At 42.4% G+C, this 25480-nt stretch overlaps 1 protein-coding gene across 1 annotated transcript in view; it reads right to left on the bottom strand.

Moving 5' to 3' along the window:
* LOC126267945 (keratin-associated protein 10-8-like) overlaps positions 1-25480 on the bottom strand; it is a 63549-nt gene that overhangs the window by 37511 nt on the left and 558 nt on the right. The window lies entirely within an intron of this gene.

Genomic DNA, 25480 nt, shown 5'->3' with positions numbered 1-25480 from the left:
GTAACCAATGGCACCCCATACCATCACGCCGGCGATGAGGAATACACGCTTCCAATGTGCGTTCACCGCAATGTCACCAAACACGGATGCGACCATCATGATGCTGTACACAGAACCTGAATTCATCCGAAAAAATTACGTTTTGCCATTCGTGCACCCAGGTTTGTCGTTGAGTACACCATCGAAGGCGCTCCTGTCTGTGATGCAGCGTCTAGGGTAATCGCAGCCATGTTCTCCGAGCTGATAGTCCATGCTGCTGCAAACGTCGTCGAACTGTTCGTGCAGATGGTTGTTGTCTTGCAATCGTCCCCATCTGTTGACTCAGGGATCGAGATGTGGCTGCACGATCCGATACAGCCATGCGGATAAGATGCCTGTAATCTCGACTGCTAGTGATACGAGGCCGTTGGGATCCAGCACGGCGTTCCGTATTACTCTCCTGTACCCTCTGATTCCATATTCTGCTAACAATAATTGGATCTCGACCAACGCGAGCAGCAATGTCGCGATACGATAAACCACAATCGCGATAGGCTACAATCCGACCTTAGTCGGAAACGTGATGGTACGCATTTCTCCTCCTTCCACGAGGCATCACAACAACGTTTCATCAGGCAACGCCGGTCAACTGCTGTTTGTATGTGAGAAATCGGTTGGAAACTCCTCATGTCAGCACGTTGTAGGTGTCGCCACCGGCGCCAACCTAGTGTGAATGCTCTGAAAAGCTAATCATCTGCGTATCACAGCGTCTTCTTCCTGTCGGTTAAATTTCGCGTCTGTAGCACGTCATCTTCGTGGCGTAGCAATTTTAATGGCCAGTAGTGTATATTGAATGGAAGGAGTGAACATTTTTGGTAATGTTTTCTTCGAGAATCAGTTGAGCTTATTGCACAGAAATTTGACGAGAAGGCGACCGACCTTTTCAAGCACTTTCTGACCTCCACGTTTTTTGTCTTTAATGGATAATATTATGAACAAACAGAAGGAGTCGCAATGGGCAGCCCACTATCGCCTGTGGTGGCGAATTTCTATATGAAGTACTTCGAGGAGGAAGCTTTGGCGTCATCCAAAACGAAACCTACTTGTTTTCTACGTTATGTTCAAAAGTAGTTCAAATGGCTCTAAGCACTATGGGACCTAACATCTGAGGTCATCAGTCACCTAGAACTTAGAACTACTTAAACCTAACCTAACCTAAGGACATCACACACATCCATGCCCGAGGCAGGATTCGAACCTGCTACCATAGCAGCAGCGCGGTTCCTGACTGAAGTGCCTAGAATCGCTCGTCCACAGTGGCCGGCTCTACGTTATGTGAATGATACGTTCGTGATCTGGTCCCATGCAAGGGACAAGCTCCTAGACTTCCTTAGACACCTGAACCCCATACAAGCGAACATCAAATTCACTGTGGAGACCGAAGCAGAAGGAAGATTACCATTCCTGCACGTCATGGTCAAAAGAAGAGCGGATGGCACCCAGGGCCACGGGGTGTACAGGAAGAAAACGCACACCGACCTGTATTTGCATGCGGATAGGTGCCACCACCCTGTGCAGAGGAATGGGGTGCTAAAAACCCTGGTGCACAGGGCGTGCACTATCTCTGATGCAGAGAGTCTACCCCAAGAGCTGGAATACCTCAAAACTGTATTCCGGAAAAAGGAGGACTCGGAATGGCAGATCAGACGCGCTCTCCGCCCCACCTCTACAGTACAGCGTGTGGAGACGGAAGAAGTCACGGAGAAAGAGATAGCCACTACCTGTATACTGTAGACTGGCGCACTATCGGGGAAAGTAGGACGAATAATGAGAAAACACCAAGTAGTAACTGTCTTTTGCCCACCAAATAAAACACGAGCATTATTGGGAAGTGTCAAAGACGATCTCGGTTTGCGGAAGGCCGACATATACCAGATTCCGTGTCATTGTGGGAAGACTTAAATTGGGCAGACAGTTCGCACCATCGAAGATCGTTGCCAAGAACATCAGAGGCACACTTTAGAGAGGCTATCGAAATTCGTACCAGGGCGGACTCATCAACCGAGATTGCGGCTACAACCTCAGCAGGGCATGGGAACCAGCATTGAGTCTAATTAAAAAGACGCTCAGCAAAGGAAACGAACGGGCGACTAGGGCGAACGAGGCAGTTACACTGACGCCACCACAGACGCCTACGCCAGCGTCACAGCGACCTCTGACGATGCCGGCGCGGACCTTGGAGAGAACGCCTCGCGAAGGGAGCGGATTTAATACGGCCGTCCACCCTCATGAGCTCAGTTCGTCAGCGCACCTGACGATGTCGACATGTCTGATCGCCGAAATATTGTGCCCGTTGGACACTATGGACCGGCAGTACAGCTGTGGACTGTTCGAGCATATTCTGAACTTGGTTATTAATTATTAAATTTCAATATCGCCCCATGTCCATCGTAAAGCTGAACAATAATTTACGTTTTGTTACTAACAGTAAGATCAGTATTGTCGTATAAAACGAAATGTTTTAGCTCAAATGGATACAGTTAACCACTGGGACGTCATGAAACTGTAAATATAATAACGAGTGGATCGGTTAATGAAGAATGAATGAGAAAACTGAATGCCGATTTGGATGATCCAGATTTATCGTTTGTAAGTGGTGGGGTTCACACATCAAGAAAAATACGAAAATAACTGGAAACTAAACACAAATAAAGAGTTTCGGAGAAGAAATTGTAAAACCTTTACTTTCCGTCTCAACTTAGTACAATTTGTTGCAACACTTTGAAACGCAGTGAGGATTACCATAATATCGTCAAATATCATAAAATACTCAATGGTACTGCCTGCCGGCCGGAGTGGCCGTGCGGTTCTAGGCGCTACAGTCTGGACCCGAGCGACCGCTACGGTCGCAGGTTCGAATCCTGCCTCAGGCATGGGTGTGTCTGATGTCCTTAGGTTAGTTAGGTTTAATTAGTTCTAAGTTCTAGGCGCCTGATGACCTCAGAAGTTAAGTCGCATAGTGCTCAGAGCCAGGTACTGCCTGATAGTTTTACAAAAATAGACAACAAAAATGGCATGCTGGCCATTACAACTGAGCGATAAGGAAGGATCACGAACAACGAAATTTCACTTATTAGTGTATGCAGTATAATAGGAAGGATGCATGATTAAATCTTTATGTGATGTGAGGTTATACAGGGTGCGAAATGTAGTACATTGGGCTGCAATCTCTAGAAGCAACAGTGGTTCTAACACGGTTAGGCACCGAATCGAACTGAGCTTGGATAACAGATACAGGAAGAAAAGAGCGGGGCAAAATGACCAGAATAAGGAATTCGTGTTTTTAATCTGAAGAGCAATGGACGGAAATGCGCAGGAAAGAGCGATTGTAATCTCCAACAACTGAACAATAATATGGAATAGTTTAATTACCTTGGGATCATAATAACTACTTTTCAACTATTCAACTTATACAAAGTGGCGAAATGGTCACTTTGTCCGACCTGATTGGAAATTGGCTACTTAGTTTTAAATTCAAAAATAAGGGATAAAATTTGTTTTGACAAAGAACTAACTACACACATCAAAAAAAGTTTTGCATCACCCTTGTTCCCAGAACTCCTGAAGATAGACGTTGACTGTAGATTTTGTATCACAGACACAGTCCCTTTGACCGATGGGGGATGTCACTAAAACCGCCCAAAGATGTAAACAACCGTGCACGAGCAGCGCCTATTAGTCGGAGAGGGGCCGACAGCCGATCAGTTCCAGTCATTCCACCAGGAAGGAGGTACACGGCTCGTGTTGTCTGTAGTTCAACCATGCCCAGACGGTCATTATCGCGGTTCGATCGCGTCCGCATTGTTACTTTGTGCCAGGAAATGGCTCTCAACAAGGGAAGTGTCCAGGTGTATAGGAGTGAACCAAAACGATGTTGTTCGGGCATATAAGAGATACAGAGAGACAGGAACTGTCGATGACATATCTCGTTCAGGCCGCCCAAGGGCTAATACTGCAGTGGATGACCGCTACCTACGGATTATCACTCGGAGGAACACTGACAGCAACGCCACCGTGTTGAATGATGCTTTTCGTGCAGCTACAGGACGTCGTGTTACGACTCAAACTGTGCGCATTAGGCTGCATGATGCGCAGCTTCACTCCCGAACGTCCATGGCATGGTCCATCTTTGCAACCACGACACCACGCAGCGCGGTACAGATAGGTCCAAAAACATGCCGAATGGACTGCTCAGGATAGGCATCACGTTGTCTTCACCGATGAGTGTCGTATTACCTTCGACCAGACAATCGTCGGAGACGTGTTTGGAACCAACTCGGCCATGCTGAACGCCTTAGACACACTGTCCAGCGAGTGCAGCAAGGTGGAAGTTCCCTGCTGTTTTGCGGTGGCATATGCTGGGCCGACGTACGTCACTGGTAGTCATGGAAGGCGCCGTAACAGCTGTACGATAAGTGAATGCCTTCCTCCCACCGACAGTGCAACCATATCGGCAGCATATCAGCGAAGCATTCGTCTTCATGGACGACAATTCGTGCCCCCATCGTGCACATCTCGTGAATGACTTCCTTCAAGATAACAACGTAGCTCGACTAGAGTGGCCAGTATGTTCTCCAGACATGAACCCTATCGAACATGCCTGGGTAGATTGAAAAGGGCTGTTTATGGAGGACGTGACCCAACAACCACTCAGAGATCTACTCCGAATCGCCTTTGAGGTATAGGACAATCTGGACCAACAGTGACTTGATAAACTTGTGGATAGTATGCCACGACGAATACAGGCATGCATCAATGCAAGAGGGCATGCTGCTGGGTATTAGAGGTAACGGTGTGTACATTAATCTGGACCACCACCTCTGAAGGCCTTGCTGTCTGGTGATACAACATGCAATGTGTGGTTTTCATGTGCAATACAAAGGGCGGAAATGATGTTTATGTTGATCTCTATTCCAATTTTCTGTACATCTTCCGGAGCTCTCGGAACAGAGATGATGCAAAACATTTATTGATGTAGTAAAAATATAAACAGCCGACCAGTTGCAATGGATAAAGAAATTCTTTACCTAGGTTTCGACAAATATAAATTTGTCTTCTTCAGAAGATAACAATTTTACATTAGTAAGGACTAATGTACCATCGCTGTTTTTACAATTGTCGGCATAGACCCATGTGTCAAAAATAAAATATAGCCCTAGAATTAGGGTTTGTCACGTTAATATAAAATAGCTCATGGATCTTGCAGAGCTCATGGATCTCGCAGAGCTCATGGATCTTGCAGAGCTCACAGCCGACAAGGTCGGTTGTGAGCTCTGCAAGATCCATGAGCTATTTTATATTAACGTGACAAACCCTAATTCTAGGGCTATATTTTATTTTTGACACATGGATCTGTGCCGACAATTGTAAAAACGGCGATGGTACGTTAGTCCTTACTAATGTAAAATTGTTACCTTCTGAAGAAGACAAATTTATATTTGTCGAAACCTAGGTAAAGAATTTCTTTATCCATTGCAAGTGGTCGGCTGTTTATAATTTTATTACGTGAAACCATTGCTGTTGTGCAGCTATGTTTAAAAGATTTATTGATGTATGTAGATTTTATTGTGAAAATGATTCGAATTAAATTATTTACAGTTTTCACAAATAAAAGTCAAACTTTGTTCATCACCTTCTATGCAGAGTTCGTGTGTTCAGATGGAGCACAATTATTAGTAAATCCAATGCTCTTCTGGGCTTGAATTTAAAAATTTTTCTTCTCAGTACATGCGTTCTCTGCCTTCATCGTTGTCGCCAACAACAGTTTTTCTAGGGCTGGGTTTCCTGTTCTTCGCTCTCTTCTTTGTACTGCGTTCTCTTCTTTTCCATTCTTACTTATTTTCTTTTCTTTTTCTGCTCTTTCTTTATTTACCTCTTTTAGGCCACTGTTATAAGGCCTTACTATAAGTATCGCCGTGTAGCCCTTCTTTCGGCCACTGCTTTTTGTTTTCCGTCTACACAAAGTGGGCAGAACCCCCTCCGAGATGGCCACTTGGGCTGCATTGACGCCATTGTATTAAAGCAGTATTCTTTCTAATAGCATGACCGAAGTGCCATTAACTAAAGAAGGATTATGGAGTCCAGGTGTGACACTTAAAAAACATAATTTCATTCAAAAGACGAAAGTCTCATTCCCTCTTCACGATAAATACACAAGCTGACCACTTACCTTGCATCAAGATAACAAAAACCCAAAAAAAATTATTATAACTGTGACGAGAGGCACAGCAAACAGATTAGACTTCGTTCGGTGTTGTTGGTGTTGTTTGTGTGTTGTTGGTGTTGTGTTGTTTGTGGGGTTATATCTAAACTGTTGCCACTTTAGGGGGCCCAATGACAAGCGAGTGGTCGTAGAACGATGAAACTTTACGTTAATATTTCTAAGGACATGCGGAAGAGAAATAACGAATAACCCGTTGAACGGAATACATTTTAATGCTCACGCGAGAGGGTAACATTTGTTAATTGTGTACCATGTTTATATTCAAGGTTACAAACATTGCTCAGTGTGATGCCCATCTACATTCATGACAGTCTGGATCCACAATAGAGATTGTTCTACCGTTTCCCGAAAGAACAGTGGACCATGGGATGTTTAGCTGTCGTGACACGCCTCGTGTACTGCTTGAAGATCGCACATTGGTTGGTTTGGTTGTTTGGGGGGAAGAGACCAAACTGCGAGGTCATCGGTCTCGTCGGATTAGAGAAGGACGGGGAAGGAAGTCGGCCGTGCCCTTTCAAAGGAACCATCCCGGCATTTGCCTGGAGCGATTTAGGGAAATTACGGAAAACCTAAATCAGGATGGCCGGACACGGGATTGAACCGTCGTCCTCCCGAATGCGAGTCCAGTGTGCTAACCACTGCGCCACCTCGCTCGGTTTCGTTCGGTGACTCGGCCCTCCATGGAGAATACACTGAAGCATTTCCCGCGCCATGTCTGTGCCTTATATTTCCCAGGACGCCAATGGCCACTTTGCCGCCGTGGTCACTTTGCCCGGCTCTCCCCTGCATCATTTCATGCTGCTTCAACTCTATAATAGAGTTCATCAGTCGAAGTGCCTGATGAGCAGTGGTGTGCTGGATTCTTGGTAACACATGACCAGATGTTTTCAGTGGATGAAATATCTGGAGAACGCACTGGACAAGGTAGCCGTGGAACACTTTTTGTATCAAGGTGGGTAAAGACATTATGGTAAAGATGTGATCTAGTGTCCCATCTTGTTAAAAAATAACATCATGAAGATATCGAAGACAGACCAGCCACCAGGCTAAAGACAGAAGAAATATAACGCCTACTGTTTATATTACCAGCTATCAAACCAGAGGTGACCTTTTGTGTGCCGTTGGGAACCCAAACCATCAAACAAGACATGTATGATGATGACAAATGGAATCTGTCAAGGTTCGTTCACCTTGGGGCTTACACTCGCTTATAGGTATATCGTGAAGCTCTACACAGAACTGGAACTCGTCCGAAAAAGTGACGTGGTGCCAGTCCTGTGCCCAGGGTTGTCGCTGGGTGTACCACTGTCAGTGTCCCTCTCTTTACTGCCGCAATAAGGGAAGCTGCTACAGCAAAGTCATTTCCCAAAGCAAGCTGAGTGACTTGGCTGTTGTAACAGGACATCCTCCTGTAGTATTACTTTCCTTCAGCAGTAGTTGTCGAAACCAGTATAATTTTTCGAAATTTGGACAGGTCAATATTATCTCAGCTGCCTTTCTGAGAACTTTCGTAGAATTTTTTACACAGTGTGTTATATTTCAAGCTAAAATTTATGAACAGAAATTACTTTATTTTGGATGTTATAATCGATAAGTATGTACAGTTCAATTTTTTTTAGAAACAGTTGAAATTACGAATTATTTGGCATACTTAAAATTTCTATTATTAATTACACAATCTAGTACTGTTTACTATGTTTATTTCTGGATTCATCCATGAAATAATAATCGAAACTAATAGAAATTCATCTGTCAAGAAAAACTGTAAACTCTTTGGAATATTGTTATTTCCGCAGAGTGAGACAGTGGTAAGCATGCCTCACATTTGATCGAACATATTGTTGTATTTTGGGCGAAAAATGTAATTTCGGCTTTTAATGTGGAAAATCAAAAGACTGTATGATATAGTAAAATGTGACAAAATATATTAACGTTACAACAAAATTATGCAAGAACAATCTTCAAATTTATTTAGATCAATTCAACCAGCAGGACCTAAAATGTGAGAATTTCAGCTTCAAGAATCAGACCCCTAGACAAGAAGAACTGGAGTCAACTCTACTTGAGAAGATAAGTAAACTAGAGAGTTTATTGTAATTTTCTCTTCTCTCAAATCTAATGTGGACAATAACTGCAACTAGGAAGGAGGGGATAGATTACACTGTACGAACCGGAGCAGTCGGCATGTAATAATATATTTGGCGCCTAGGTCTCCAGTCGCGTGGCGTGACTGAATTCCAGCATGGCGTTGGGTATGGCCCTTCTGAAACCATAGATTCCATGTTTACATGACGTTCCTGAGCCCACGTGCAGTGGGGTCAGCAATATTGCGGGACGATAAACTGCATTCTCCGTAGCCCTGATTGCTCCACTGTCGAATTCCAGAATGCGTTGATGGACGTCTGTCTTTTTTAGAGGAGGCATAACACGATCTTCTCGCAAACATACAACAGTCAAATCTGTCTTTCGAATGAAAAACTCACTGTGTAATCGTGTTGCAGTTATTGTCCACATTAGATTTGAGAGGAGAGAAAATTACAATAAACCTTCTAGTTTACTTATCTTCTCAAGTAGAGTTGCCTCCAGTTCTTCTTGTCTAGGGGTCTGATTCTTGAAGCTGAAATTCTCACATTTTAGGTCCTACTGGTTGAATTGATCTAAATAAATTTGAAGATTGTTCTTGCATAATTTTGTTGTAACGTTAATATATTTTGTCACATTTTACTATATCAGAATGGAGACCATGTTACGTAGTTTGTGAGGTTTGCAGTGAGATGTTTATCATTTGCATATCCAAGCATATGGTTCAAATGGCTCTGAGCACTATGGGACTTAACATCTGAGGTCATCAGTCCCCTAGAACTTGGAACTAGTTAAACCTAAGTAACCTAAGGACGTCACAAACATCCATGCCCAAGACAGGATTCGAACCTGCGACCGTAGCGGTCGCGCGATTCCATACTGAAGCGCCTAGAACCGCTCGGTCACACCGGCCGGCATATCCAAGCATAAAGTACCCTTTATTCCAGTTTGACTTTTGTTGAATAGTGTTGCAATTTTAATGGCAAATTGTATAGAAAATTCCGGAAGGCACACCAGGAGTGTTACCTAATAGTTTCTCAAACTGTGAAATACTAGTATCCTACCCATTGAGTGTGTCGCGCTGCTACTTATGCGTGTACATTGACCGCTACAGTGTTTTCAACCATTTTTTATTAAAGAAGCGCTCTCAGCGGCCTCACACATTGCTAAGATAGTCCACAAGCTTCATAATGAACGTGTATCATTTTTAGCAAAAAATTATATAAGCATAATGTGACGATAAAATATAATTTCTTACTAGGTCAGACTTTAGTACTAGCCATACTAACATTTATTAACAGAAACAGAGGTTTAGTAGCTAGTTTTACGAGTGAATAGAGACATTATCTTTTTTTCATTGCTGACAAAAACTTTTACAGGTTGGGGTCTGTGCCAATATTACTACAAATACGCCTATTTAAATACTCATCGTGATGTTTTTCTTGTATTACACACATACCAAGAAATGTGTTCCAGTATTAATAGTGTACTTTATACGTAACTTTAGAAAGCGGTAATTTTTTGTTTACAACGATGATAGTGTCATATTACGAAGCCGTTTCGTGCTGCCATTGCGAACCAACAGTATAAAAGGGCACAAACTATGATCACTACAGAACTTCTGTTTAATTAAGTGCTGCAGACACCTCGAAAAGACTTAAAGCCCAGGAGAAAACAAAAAAAAGTCTCCAGATAAATAAGCCACAATACGAGCTTGAAAGGTGCTATCAAAGAAGATAACGGGCCTAAAAAAAGGCAAAAAAATCGTTCTCTGTTCCTAGAGCAGCACTGCAGGACTATTCTGTCTTGGCTTGCCTTTTGAAAAAGCAGTTAGCATAAAAATCGGGAGGCAGCCGATTTTGTCTACTGACTGGGAAGAGCAACTTGTAATACTTAATTATAATGGAATCTTAATTTTGTATCCTCACGAGAGACAATGTGCGGCGCTTGTCTTTCTTGTTATATGAGAAAAATGGAATCCCGACCCATTCACTTGTGAAGTTGTAGAATCGGCCTGGTTCGGCCATTTCATGAACTGCCACAAAGCTGTTTTGTCTGTCCTAAAAACTTGGGAATTTCAATTTCTCGTGCTAATGTGTTCAGTAAGGAGGCTATAAACGAATCTTTTTGGTATTCTGGAGGCTGAGCTTGATAAACATGCCTATCCACCGAATCGCATGTTTAGTGTGGTTGAAACCGGCATATCCATGGTGAAAAGCAGGTCCGTCGGGGGTGTTTTGTCTTAGAGGCAAACGCCATGATGGAGCTTCAAGTGCTGAATCTCATTACAGGTCTGTGCTGCGTGAGTGCAGGAGGAACTCGTGTAAGGCGCAATTGGAAATGCCATCTTTATGGGTGGATTCAAGGAAATCTGGTCCAGTCACTTTATTAAGACGACCAAGCCCACAGGAGAAGAGCCTGTCCTTCCATTCTTGATGAGTATATCATGCACACAAAATATATTGAGGTTGTTGGTATAGCCCGAAATATAACTGTCATAATCCTTCCTACTCATACAAATTGCAAGATACAACCCTCTGACAACACATTTATGGGCCCGTTAAAACAATACTACAGTGAGAATATACCACAATGGTTGCGTCTAATGACTGACCACTTGGACAATATGATTTCGTAAACTACACTATGTGATCAAAAGTATGCGGACACTCTAAAAAAACATACGTTTTTCATATTGGGTGCATTGTGCTGCCACCTTCTGCCAGGTACTCCATATTGGCAACCTCAGTAGTCGTTAGACATCGTGAGAAAGCAGAATGGGGCGCTCCGCGGAACTCACGGACTTCGAACGTGGTCAGGAGATTGAGTGTTATTTGTGTCATACGTCTGTACGAGATTTCCACACTCCTAAACAACCATAGGTCCACTATTTCCAATGTGATAATGAAGTGGAAACGTGAAGCGACACGTACAGCACAATAGTGTCAGGCCGACCTTGTCTGTTGACTGACAGAGACCGCCGACAGTTGAAGAGGGTCGTAGTGTGTAATAGGCAGACATCTATCCAGACCATCACACAGGAATTCCAAACTGCATCAGGATCCACTGCAAGTACTATAGCACTTAGGCGGGAGGTGAGAAAACTTGGATTTCATGGTCGAGCGGCTGCTCATAAGCCAAACATCACGCCTGTGAATGCCAAACGCCGCCTCGCTTGGTGTAAGGAGCATAAACATTGGACGATAAAGCGTTGTGTGGAGTGACGAATCACGGTACACAATGTGACGATCCGATGGCACGGTGTGGGTATGGTGGGTATGGCGAATGCCCGGTGAGCATCATCTGCCAGCGTGCATAGTGCCAACAGTAAAATTCGGAGGCGTGGTGTTACGGTGTGGTCGTGTTATTCATGTAGGGTGCTTGCACCCCTTGTTGTTTTGCACTGCGCTATCACAGCACAGGCCTACACTGATGTTTTAATCATCTTCTTCGGGGATGGTGATTTCATCCTTCAACACGATCGAGCACCTGTTCATACTGCACGGCCTCTGATGGAGTGGTGGCACGACAACAACATTTCTTAATGGACTGGCCTGCACAATGTTCATAACGCGTATCCTTCAGAACACCTTTGGGATGTTTTGGAACGCCGACTTGGTGCCAGGCCTCATCGACCGACATCGATATCTCACCTCAGTGCACCAATCCGTGAACAATGGGCTGCCATTCCCCAAGAAACCTTCCAGCCCCTGATTGAACGTATGCCTGCGAGAGTGGAAGTTGTCATCAAGGCTAATGGTGGGCCAACACCATATTGAATTCCAGCATTACCGATGGAGGGCGCCACGTACTTGTAAGTCATTTTCAGCCAGGTGTCCTAATATTTTTGATGACATAGTGTCTTTGGCAATACTTAGCTAATGTGTCAAACTGAAATAATCGTCGCCAGTGGTTTCAGTGAAGCATCTACCCCTGCAAGTGACAAGTTTTTACTGAGACTGATTTTTATCCTCTTGGGACAACATGGCAGGGTTACATATGCAAATTCTCCAACAAAACGACGTTAACGCTTCCTCAATTGAGAAGTAAACTCCCCATGTTTTTCTGTCGAGACATTGAATAATTCGAAATAGAATATTTTCCCGCGTGCTAAGGATTTAGAAGAAACTGGTCCCTCCTTCTGATATCAAAGAAACCTGAATTAGCTTTTCTACCAAGAATCAATGGGCCCATTCTAAAACCCAAGCCAAGAGGACAAACGAAGGCCCTAAGTATGCAAAAACTGCCTTAATAATATCCTCTCTTTATAAACTGAAGTTAGCGGATGCAGAACAGAAGAGAGCAGGGAAAGAATGTAGAAATAAATCCAAAGAGGAAACATAGAAAAGGGGACAACATGATGTGAAAGACTCTCGGAAGAAAGCGCGTAAGATATGGGATGCAAGCCGTAATAAGTGAAGAAAAACGAAGGAAGAAATAAAGAGACTCCCAAGAAGGCTTGCAAGAGAAAATTACTTCTCTCTCCCAAAGATTGTGATGATCATTCAAATTCAAACATAGACTGGGATGAGTCCATTCCTGAACCTGCATTTGCTGTTAGCATGCCAGTCAATGACGGGCACTGCTTGCCTTTCTTTTGTGAAGAGATGTATGCAGAGGTCTGTAGTGACAAACAAGGGTGCAGTGTCTGCTGGGTGACGTATATGGTGGCTGCGAGACTCACATGTGTTTGACTTTTACAAATAGATAAACTGTTTTTCTTAACGCAAAGACTACATAAATGTTGATTCTTAAATGAATTTAAATAGGCGCTTTCTTCAAAAATATTTCTACATTTTTTAAATTTATTCCTTGGGGCTCATATTACAAACGCAACATTTTTTTCGCAGATTCAGTGACGTTCTCTAAAACAAATAGGATTTTTTGCAACATACAAATACCTCAAAAACTTTGTGCTAAATAAATGAAAGACATGACATGGCATATTATATGCTCAGCAAGTTCCAAGCAGACAGTAAATAAATTGTGGCAGTAAGGATAAAAAAAGAAAGCGGAGTCTCATTATATCACCTCTTTCTAAATAACTCATTTGTGTTTCTAACCATCGTTAAGAGATAACTAACTTGCAGCAGCTGGCATCCTCAAGACACATTAATATTCGCGTCTCTGGGTGCCATCATGGAAACTTGTTTCCATATGTTGGGCTATTAGGGAGATGTATTACACAAAGACAGAAAAAAATAAAATAGTTTTATGTGATTTCCAATAATCATTGTATGTAGCATGGAACTGTAGTTTTCGCACACCATAGATGGATGGAAAGTTCTTTATAATCAGGTATGTGTGATTATATGCAGTGCTGCTGCATTTATGTCACGATAGACTACTGAGGAAACAAGAATCTAATTAAAAGTTGTTTTAAGAGAACTGAAGGAATCACTAGCTATACCAGTCAATCAAGAATAAAAATAAAGAAGGAGGGGGAAAACACAGCTACAAGCACGTCCCAAGGATTCACTAAATGCAGTGCATCTCCAAGGGGCATCTCAAAGAAGACGCAAGTGCAACGAATTCTAGAGTATTGTTCCAGTCTTTGGAGTCCTTATCAAATAGACATGACAGACATCTAACGAATTCAGAGATACGAAAGTATGACAGAAACTCTCGGGGAACTAATATGGGAATACTAGGACGAACAGGACAAGGAAATTATTATTTAGAAAAACGGACGTAGCTGGTGGAATACTTAACTTTAATCCATTAATGACGAACGTCGGTCTTGACGGTACATGATTCACAATATCAATAGTAACTGATAATGGCGCCTTGCTAGGTCGTAGCAAATAACGTAGCTCAAGGCTATGCTAACTATCGTCTCGGCAAATGAGAGCGTATTTTGTCAATGAACCATCGCTAGCAAAGTCACCTGTACAACTGGGGCGAGTGCTAGGAAGTCTCTCTAGACCTGCCGTGTGGCGGCGCTCGGTCTGCAATCACTGATTCACTGATAGTGGCGACACGCGGGTCCGACGTATACTACCGGACCGCGGCCGATTTAAAGGCTACCATATAGCAAGTCCCCCCCCCCCCCCCCCCTCCCATGAACCATAGACATTGCCGTTAGTGGGGACGTTTGCGTGCCTCAACGATACAGATAGCCGTACCGTAGGTGCAGCAATAACGGAGGGGTATCTGTTGAGAGGCCAGACAAACGTGTGGTTCCTGAAGAGGGGCAGCAGCCTTTTCAGTAGTTGCAGGGGCAACAGTCTGGATGATTGACTGACCTGGCCTTGTGACAATAACCAAAACGGTCTTGCCGTGCTGGTACTGCGAACGGCTGAAAGAAAGGGGAAACTACAGCCGTAATTTTTCCCGGGGGCATGCAGCTTCACTGTATGGTTAAATGATGATAGCGTCCTCTTGGGTAAAATATTCCGGAGGTAAAATAGTCCCCCATTCGGATCTCCGGCCGGGGACTACTCAGGAGGACGTCGTTATCAGGAGAAAGAAAACTGGCGTTCTACGGATCGGAGCGTGGAATGTCAGATCCCTTAATCGGGCAGGTAGGTTAGAAAATTTAAAAAGGGAAATGTATAGGTTAAAAATTAGATATAGTGGGAATTAGTGAAGTGCGGTGGCAGGAGGAACAAGACTTCTGGTCAGGTGACTACAGGGTTATAAACACAAAATCAAATAGGGGTCATGCAGGAGTAGGTTTAATAATAAATAGGAAAATAGGAATGCGGGGAAGCTACAACAAACAGCATAGTGAACGCATTATTGTGGCCTAGATAGATACGAAGCCCATGCCTACTACAGTAGTAAAAGTTTATATGCCAACTAGCTCTGCAGATGAAGAAATTGAAGAAATGTATGATGAGATAAAAGAAATTATTCAGGTAGTGATGGGAGACGGAAATTTAATAGTCATGGGTGACTAGAATTCGACAGTAGGAAAAGGGAGAGAAGGAAACGTAGTAGGTGAATATGGATTGGGCTAAGATATGAAAGAGGAAGCCGCCTGGTAGAATTGTGCACAGAGCGTAACTTAATTATAGCTAACACTTGGTTCAAAAATCATAAAAGAAGGTTGTATACATGAAACAATACTGGAGATACTAAAAGGTATCAGATAGATTGTATAATGGTAAGACAGAGATTTAGGAACCAGGTTTTAAATTGTAGGACATTTCCAGGGACAGATTGGACTTTGACCACAATCTATTGGTTATGAACTGTAGATTAAAACTGAAGAAATTGCAAAAAGGTGGCAATTTAAGGAGATGGGACTTGGATAAACTGACTAAACCAGAGGTTGTACAGAGTTTCAGGGAGAGCATAAGGGAACAATTGACAGGAATGGGGGAAATAAATACAGCAGAAGAAGAATGGGTAGCTCTGAGGGACGAAGTAGTGAAGGCAGCAGAGGATCAAGTAGGTGAAAAGACGAGGGCTAGTAGAAATCCTTGGGTAACAGAAGATATATTGAATTTAATTGATGAAAGAAGAAAATATAAAAATGCAGTAAATGAAGCAGGCAAAAAGGAATACAAACGTCTCAAAAATGAGGTCGACAGAAAGTGCAAAATGGCTAAGCAGGGATGGCTAGAGGACAAATGTAAGGATGTAGAGGCTTATCTCACTAGGGGTAAGATGTATATAGCCTACAGGAAAATTAAAGAGACCTTTGGAGAAAATAGAACCACTTGTATGAATATCAAGAGCTCAGATGGAAACCCGGTTCTAAGCAAAGAGGGAAAAGCAGAAAGGTGGAAGGAGTATATAGAGGGTCTATACAAGGGCGATGTACTTGAGGACAACATTAGGGAAATGGAAGAGGATGTAGATGAAGAAGAAATGGAAGATACGATACTGCATGAAGAGTTTGACAGAGCACTGAAAGACCTGAGTCGAAACAAGACCCCCGGAGCAGACAACATTCCATTAGAACTACTGACGGCCTTGGGAGAGCCAGTCCTGACAAAACTCTACCATCTGGTGAGTAAGATGTACGAGACAGGCGAAATACCCTCAGACTTCAAGAAGAATATAATAATTCCAATCCCAAAGAAAGCAGGTGTTGACAGATGTGAAAATTACCGAACTATCAGTTTAATAAGTCACAGCTGCAAACTACTAACACGAATTCTTTACAGAAGAATGGAAAAACTGATAGACGCCGACCTCGGGGAAGATCAGTTTGGATTCCGTAGAAATACTGGAACACGTGAGGCAATACTGACCTTACGACTTATCTTAGAAGCTAGACTAAGGAAAGGTAAACTTTCGTTTCTAGCATTAGTAGACTTGGAGAAAGCTTTTGACAATGTTTACTGCAATACTCTCTTTCAAATTCTAAAGGTGGCAGGGGTAAAATACAGGGAGCGAAAGGCTATTTACAATTTGTACAGAAACCAAATGGCAGTTATAAGAGTCGATGGGCATGAAAGGGAAGCAGTTCTTGGGAAGGGAGTGAGACAGGGTTGTAACCTCTCCCCGATGTTATTCAATCTGTATATTGAGCAAGCAGTAAAGGAAACAAAAGAAAAACTCGGAGTAGGTATTAAAATCCATGGAGAAGAAATAAAAACTTTTAGGTTCGCCGATGACATTGTAATTCTGTCAGAGACAGCAAAGGACTTGGAAGAGCAGTTAAATGGAATGGACAGTGTCTTGAAAGGAGGATATAAGATGAACATCAACAAAAGCAAAACAAGGATAATGGAATGTAGACGAATTAAGTCGGGTGATGCTAAGAGAATTATATTAGGAATTGAGACACTTAAAGTAGTAAAGGAATTTTTCTATTTGGGGAGCAAAATAACTGATGATGGTCGAAGTAGAGATGATATAAAATGTGGACTGGCAATGGCAAGGAAAGCGTTTCTGAAGATTTAAGTGTCAGGAAGTCGTTTCTGAAAGTATTTGTATGGAGTGTAGCCATGTACGGATGTGAAACATGGACAATAAATAGTTTGGACAAGAAGAGAATAGTAGCTTTCGAAATGTGGTGTACAGAAGAAAGCTGAAGATTAGGTGGATAGATCACATAACTAATGGGGAGGTATTGAATAGGATTGGGGAGAAGAGAAGTTAGTGGCAGAACTTGACTAGAAGAAGGGATCGGCTGGTAGGACATGTTCTGAGGCATCAAGGGATCACAAATTTAGCATTGGAGGGCAGCGTGGAGGGTAAAAATCGTAGAATGAGACCAAGAGATGAATACACTAAGCAGACTCAGAAGGATGTATGTTGCAGTAGGTACTGGGAGATGAAGGAGTTTGCACAACATAGATTAGCATGGAGAGCTGCATCAAACCAGTCTGAGGACTGAAGACCACAAGAAGAAGAACCTAGCAAGTGTGGTGTCTGGCGGTGACACCACAATCAGCCCCCTAGAACGTAGAACTACTTAAACCTAACTAACCTAATCAGATCACACACATCCATGCCCGAGGCAGGATTCGAAAGTGCGACCGTAACAGCAGCGCGGTTCCGGACTGAAGCTCCTAGAACCGCTCGGCCACATCGGCCGGCCCCTAATACAGTGGTTTATCGGCAATCATTCTCCTCAAGCACTGTTTGCGAGTGGAATAGAGAAGGGGGGGAGGGGGGAGAGGGGTTCAGATAGTGTCGAATTGTTTACAACTATCAAAGTTTTTTTCTGTTTTTGGTTCGCAGTACGTAAGTAGTGGATGAGGTGCAGTGCCCAAGAAGCCATGTTAACCAATAAGGAGAACGCACAGTGTGTCGTGTGGTACCATGAGACACGATCATCAACCACAGTGCAGAGACACTTCCAGACAACATTTGGAAGGAATCCACCTGATGTCAAGAGCGTTAAAGACTGGTATGACAAGTTTAAGAACACAGGATCTGTTGCTGACCTTCCGAGGTCTGGTCGACCAATAACCTCAGCAAACAGGGTGGAAGCTGTAAGGCAGTCTTTCCTGCGAAGTCCTAAGAAATAGTTGTGCAGGACCTCACGTGTATTACAGATGCCAAAAAGCTCACTCCATGGCATTTTACACAAAAGTTTATTGTTTCGTGCATACAAAGTGCAAATCGTTCTGGCCTTGTAGCCCAACGACAACACACGTCGATATGACTCTGCGGTCGAAATGCTATCACGTATTGAGGACGATGATGGTTATCTCAGACGAATTGCTTTTCCGACGAAGCGACCATTTTTGTCAGTGGAGTAGTGAATCGCCATAATGTGCGCATTCGGGGTTCACAACCCCCTGGCGAGGTCATGGAGTGCACCAGAGGCAGTCCAAAGGTGAATGTTTGGTGCGCGCTATTGTACGATCGAATTATCGGGCCATTCTTCTTCGCTGAGGCTACCATCATATCTGCAGTGTATCTGGACATGTTGCAACTGTATGCTGTTCCTCAGCTGCTTCATTATCACGCCGATGTCTTGTTTCAGCAAGACGGTGCACCGCCTCATTGGGGTTTGGACGTCCGTGTCTATCTCGATATGACCTTTCCTGGGCGATAGATTGGTCGTGATGTGCCAACGGTTTGGCCTCCCCGCTCTCCTGACATAACCCCATTAGACTTCTTTTTATGGGGTTGTGTCAAGGACGAGGTCTACCGAACACGTATACCACATCTTGAAACCCTGCGGCAACTGATAACCACAGTCGTTGAATCGATCCCTCCAGTGATGTTGGCTAATGTGTGGACGGAAATTGAATATCGCCTAGATGTGCTACGTGCTAACAAGGGTGCTCATGTGGAAGTTTACTGATGTGTGAAAAAATCTTTGATAGTTTGTAAACAATTAGACACCAGTTTCATATATGTATCTTACTTCTAGCCTGAGTTATCAATTTATATAATTAGGGAAAGACTTTTCGGACACCCTGTATATTAATAGCAACCTCTGAATTTTCTTAGTTGATGTATGTCTCTATAAAGAAGAAACATCAGAAAAAAAGGTAAAGTTCGAAGTTGTACAAAGATTGGTAAGTCGCTTAAGACGTCAGAAATGTTGAACTTTGCCTTTAAAACAATACAGAAATGTACTAGGCCTACCCCACGACTAAAATATCAGAGTAACAATTGGAATGAGTCAACAAATACAAACAACCGGGTATAACAATTTGTTCGGGAGTGAAGTGGAATCTTCACCTAACTTAAACTGTAGGGAGAGTCGGTGGCACTGTTTGGTTCTGTCCATTGGAGACAAGTAGTCTGCAAACGTGTCCGCCGTCACGTCTGGCACTTCATTTATAAATGCTAGTCTTGATCGCATGGGTTAAACAGTTCACATTACCAGCTTCAGCATACCCATCATCAGATATTGCTCCAATATAAAACAGAAAAAAACATCAATGTGACAATAAGGCTAAATATACAGAACACGTAGGAATACTTGAAAGGTAACATTGTTAGAAGCCATATAGTCTAAGTTTCACAGAGTGTTATGTTATTTTCACTGTCACGCCAGTAGGTTTCTATTAATATTCATTTACCTTTTACATGTTTTATTTCACTTCTAACTATGAATTTTATTTCTGTATTTTGTATTTCATTGTTAGACACGCATTTTGTCGTATTTAATCATTTCCGTTAATTACCTTGCATATACTATTTTAAATGTCTGAAAGCATGATAATGAACACTCACGTGGCGCAGCACTAATGCCATCTACCGGCTTAGTGATATATTTATGACGCCCCCAAACCATTACCAGAATTTTTTGTGCACCCATGTGTACAGACTGTTCAACGGTGAAATTTATATTGCCGCGCCGTCTGAGGCGCCTAACCACGCTTCGCGCGGCTCCCCCCGTCGGAGGTTCGAGTCCTCACTCGGGCATGGATGTGTATGTTGTCCCCAGCGTAGATTAGTTTAAGTTAGATTAAGTAGTGTGTAAGCTTAGTGACCAATGACTACAGCAGGTTGGTCCCATGAGAACTTACCACGAATTTCCAAAAAAATTGTATCCGAATACTTTTAATGGTAAGTATGACTGATTTGTCAGACTGCTGACCATGTTATCTTTCATGTATTCCTAGTTTTCACTATATTTAGCCTTTCTGGCACGTTAATGATTTCCTGTTTTCAGATTATCTATTTGGGAGAAATCTTATGATGGCAGTGAGTTGTATAACACATGTGATCAGGATGGACGTTTATAAATATACTTGTCGGTTCCTTGATGGGATACTGGGAAAATGTAATAAGTCTTATAAGACACTCCTGCACCCCATCCTAGAGTACTGATAAAATGTGTGGAACCAATACTACATAGGACTAATAGCGGATATTTAATGTGTACAAATAAGGGCAGTACTAACGGTTACAGACTTTTTTTGCCCCTCGGGAGAACGTCATGGAAGTGCTGAAAACTCTAAATGGGCAGACGTTTGAAGGTAAACGCCAATTTTCCCAAGAAAACCTTCAGTGTTTCAAGTAAGGCAGGAACACACTGCAACCGCCTACGTATGACTCCCGTACGGACCGGGAGACAATGTTAAATGAAGTACAGAGGGTACAGAGACGTTTAAACAATCCAGACTGTATATGTTAATTACCGTCTTTAGTAACTGTAATAAACATTTCCTATACATACAAGAAAACTTCCCAATTCAAAAAGGCAATAATAGAGAAGAAACATATTAAATGACCAGACAACCTTCAGCAACCAGACCCTATTCAAACTAATAAAACATATTGTTGAAAAAGAAAGCAACCCCATAGACACCACAAAAAAAAACATCACAAACTAGGCAATATCCTCACCCTAGATCAACCACCATTGTACCCTAGTAAACCAATAACTTATACATACCGTAGCTAGGACATGTTAGCTCCCTTCACACATACACACAGACACACACACACACACACACACACACACACACACACACACACACACACACACACACACACACACACACACAAAGATAGACCCCCAAACTTCAATAAAAAATAGTAAAAGAAAAAAGTATTAAATAAATAAAATAGTTTAAAACATTTCAAAGATGTAATCTCCCTCCCTCTCCCTCTTTCTCTCCTCCTCCCTATTCATAGTCGGAAAATATAAACACTAACAGTTCGAGAGCAGCGCCTGGACCACTGTCAAAACAAACAAAACACGAACGCATTTCAAAGTTACAAAACGAAACACACAAAATGACAAGAGGACAGTGCACAGGAGCGTGAATATGTTAAGTGCAGTGAAAGTGCTATGTGCTATGTGCAAATGCAAATACTGAACACACACATGTGGAAGACGAAGAAGAATGGAATATACACCAAAAAACCGTGTGTAACGAAAGAATAAAAACTGTTTACGGTAATAAGTAAAGCAGGCGAATTGTTAATTATCAGAACAAACGAAGTTGTAAGAGAAAAATGATATTGTTGCAGTGACCACTGAAGATGGTTTAAAATAAAGTGAAACGCGTCTGGTCTCGTCTGAATAAGACTTTTACTAAAGTTACTAAAGACAACAATTACCCTATACAACTTGCAAATTGTGCAGATGCGGAAAAAGAGGCATTAAAAAGAAAAAAATAAAGAAGAGAACATGTTTAAACAATCTTTCTTCCTCCGGTCCACACACGAATGGAAGCGCAAGAATCCTTAACCCATAGTACAATGGGAAATACCTCTGTCGTGGGCTTCACAGCAGTTTGCACAGTGTACATGCAGATGTAAATTCGTAGTGTGTATCTCGAAGTAACCTACTGCACTATTTACAGATCTCTGCAAGATAAATGTTACAAAAGATGGCAAGTAACAGTCTGAAAAGTGTTTATGGGTGCTGAAGGGTAGATTGTGCTGATAAATAATTGTTAAGAAAAAAATTCTATACGCTGCACCGTTTCCGAGTCAATGAACACTAAAGTTAGCCAATCAGGCCGTTGCGCGCGCTAATTCTAGCGGCCCGCCACAGATGGTGTCGCCAAATATGTTCTTCATTTGGGTTACTATAACTGAACAAGAGAGAAGTATAAAAATTTAACATGAGATGTTAGTAAGGGCCGACCGAGGTGGCCGAGCGGTTCTAGGCGCTACAGTCTGGAACCGTGCGACCGCTACGGTCGCAGGTTCGAATCCTGCCTTGGGCATGGATGTGTGTAGTGTCGTTAGGTTAGTTAGGTTTAAGTAGTTCTATGTTCTAGGGGACTGATGACCTCACAAGTGAAGTCCCATAGTGCTCAGAGCCATTTGAACCATTTTTTTTTTTTTTTTTAGTAAGGATCAAACGAGAGCCAAAGGCTCAGCGGTCTCATGCTCTATCATTTACGCTATGAGAATAACAAACATTAATTGTATGTAGAAAACCGCGTGAATTTGCGAGCGCAATGGCCTGATGGGCTAACATCAATGCTAATTAACTCAGAAAATGCACAACTGTATCGAAATTCTTCCTTCACAATCATTCCTAGCACATCCTACCCTCAAACACCGTTACATGGTTTCCAGACTGTTTATGACCGCCCTGTAGAAAGAAAGACAATTAACAGGAAAGTAGACACAAAAGCAGAGGTTGGTTTGAACATTACAATGCTTTATTAGACCTGATGCTATTGGAAGTGATACGCCTTTTGGAGTTTTTTTCTTGAGAAGCAGGACATCCTGATATGAGCAACACGCAAAAATAAAGATACTCGGAATACTCGCGGAAGTACAAGCCCATCATAAGTAACAGACGAAAATGTCGTGGAGCCAATGGAGTAAACCTAATAGCCTTCAGATTAATTACTTAACCTACAACGACCATATTATACGACAGAGACCGGACTTCGAGATTTTATTTCTTAGTAACTACGGATATAAAACGTAGTAAGGTAATTGGGTAATTTCCAAGAATGATTGCCTATCGAAGTCGCGGGGTCCAAACGGTACATATCGAACGGCGATTGTAAATTGACCTCGCGACTCTGGTGGCGGGCGTTATGATCAATTTTTGTGATCGTCATTTTTATCTGTTTTCCGTCGTTCCCTAAGTTGTTCTAACTTAATGGCAAAAAGGGAATTATTCCCGTAGCGTATACATCACATGGCCTCATGACCTTTCACAAGACGACAACACCGACGACGAGTAAGGTAAGTCAACTCCTTTGTAATTACAATTATTTTTGTAACGGTTTTCTTTTGTCATTGCTGCAGTGAACACTGTAAACATACTCATAACGCCCGCCACCAGTCACTGATCGATTTAGTATCGCACGTTCGATATGTATCGCTTGGACCCCGCGAATTCGATAGGCAATCATTCTTGGAAATTACCGATAATTGGTGATACAGACTCCGAAAAAATAAGCCGCCACTAACATGTGAACTCTGAGCACTATGGGACTTAACAGCTATGGTCATCAGTCGCCTAGAACTACTTAAACCTAACTAACCTAAGGACATCACACAACACCCAGTCATCATGAGGAACATGTGAACTACGCAGCACAAAATTATAAAAAGGAGTGCTACTTAGTCCACTTAAGCACTTATACTCTCAAGAGAATGAACTTGGATTTTTTGTATATCAGAATCAGGAGGATTCAGTAAATAAGAGTATATGTTATCTGAGTAGCTGCCGACATTGATGGGGCAACATTTTTGTTGACTGATGGTGTATTTTCTGATTTTGAGCCAAGGGAATGATTCCATATTTATGCACCATGTTGTAACGACTGACTTGTAGTTTTTTTTTCAGGTGACCTGGCTCACTATAAACATTTCTTTAAACAGAAGGGGACTCTTAACTGCACCATGTGTATGTGTGTGTGTGTGTGTGTGTGTGTCTACTAACATGTTATAAACATTACGTGTAATATCAGAAACTGTCACATAATTACGAAATCAGTGCCAGTCTTAAATTACATTTACAGAGAGAAGCACTTTCAAGGAGATTATAGAGAAAATAAAATATACGAACTTAAAACAACCGTTGTATCATGCTTCCTAAATAAGTCGCATAACACAGTCAAGGAATATTTACAAAATACAGAGGAGGGGTTCGTAAGAAAATGGCATAAGTTAGTAATAAACACCTCTGTCATGCTCCTGTATGCAGTCAATATATACTGTGTATAAAGTCTTATTCACAAGATCTGTGAGGGAGAATATTCTAACCTCCTCACATTTTTCTGGGCTCAACCTATCCTTCGAAAGACAGGTCGAAAAACAAGAAAAATTTTGTGCAAAGGCACAGTTAAAGTGGACATGCAGTGTGTACATTTTAATTGATCAATGCAAGTAATGTCTGCTCTCTCTCTCTCTCTCTCTCTCTCTCTCTCTCTGTATGTGTGTGTGTGTGTGTGTGTGTGTGTGTGTGTGTGTGTGTGTGTGTGTGTCAGGGTTGGTTGTAATTAATCTTTCGCTGCTTGACAAGGCCCCCATGAAAAACAAATGATCGTAGGTCGATCAAACTTTGTGGAAACATCTGTACGGAGACGTGGAACAGAAATCAAGAATAAACGATTGAAAGACACACACATTTTAATTTTCACATGAGAGTGCAACATCTGTTAACTGCGTCCCATGTTTATGTTCAAGGTTACAAAAGCTGCTCAGTGTGAGGTAAAATTTTACTTACGCCAGCGGCGGTGTAGTTTGCAGATATTGACAACGACCGGCCATGAGGTAAATAATTAATCCCTTTCCTGCTCTATAGGTGACAGGTTCTTGTATGCAACCTTGTCCGCTCAGTAAATTAATTATCCTCGTAAAGTTCACGTTTCACAACAAAACGTCGCGTTAATATGAACGTCACGTAATTCCGAGCATTCAACGGTCGTTGTCAACATCAGCACACTACGCCGCCACTGCTGTAGGTAAAATTTAACCCAGTGTGACGAACGTCTTCATGCGTAACAGCCTGAACCACACTAGAGATTTCTCTATTGTTGCTCGTAGGATCTCAGGTCGTATGTTGGCTACCTCCCTCGCTATGTACCTTTTCAACCTCCAACGTGTGTTAGTATCTTGCCACTAATACTACTAATAGTATCACTACGAATAACGCAAATCCTGCAGCATACAGTCTGAACATCACTCCTATAACATTGGGTACCCATACGGTAAATGATTTTCCGTCTACAACGATTCACGCACCGGAAGTTTAATTATAACCACCCAGTTTTACGTTGAAGAAAGTAAACTGGCAGTCCCCCTGATCAAGCAACTGATGATCGCAGATACGGTGCTACC

Source organism: Schistocerca gregaria, chromosome 4 (genome assembly GCF_023897955.1).
Source record: "Schistocerca gregaria isolate iqSchGreg1 chromosome 4, iqSchGreg1.2, whole genome shotgun sequence".
Classification (NCBI taxonomy): Eukaryota; Metazoa; Arthropoda; class Insecta; order Orthoptera; family Acrididae; genus Schistocerca; species Schistocerca gregaria.
The sequence above is the reverse complement of the archived record's forward strand: the minus strand, read 5'-3'. Positions and strand labels throughout refer to the sequence as shown.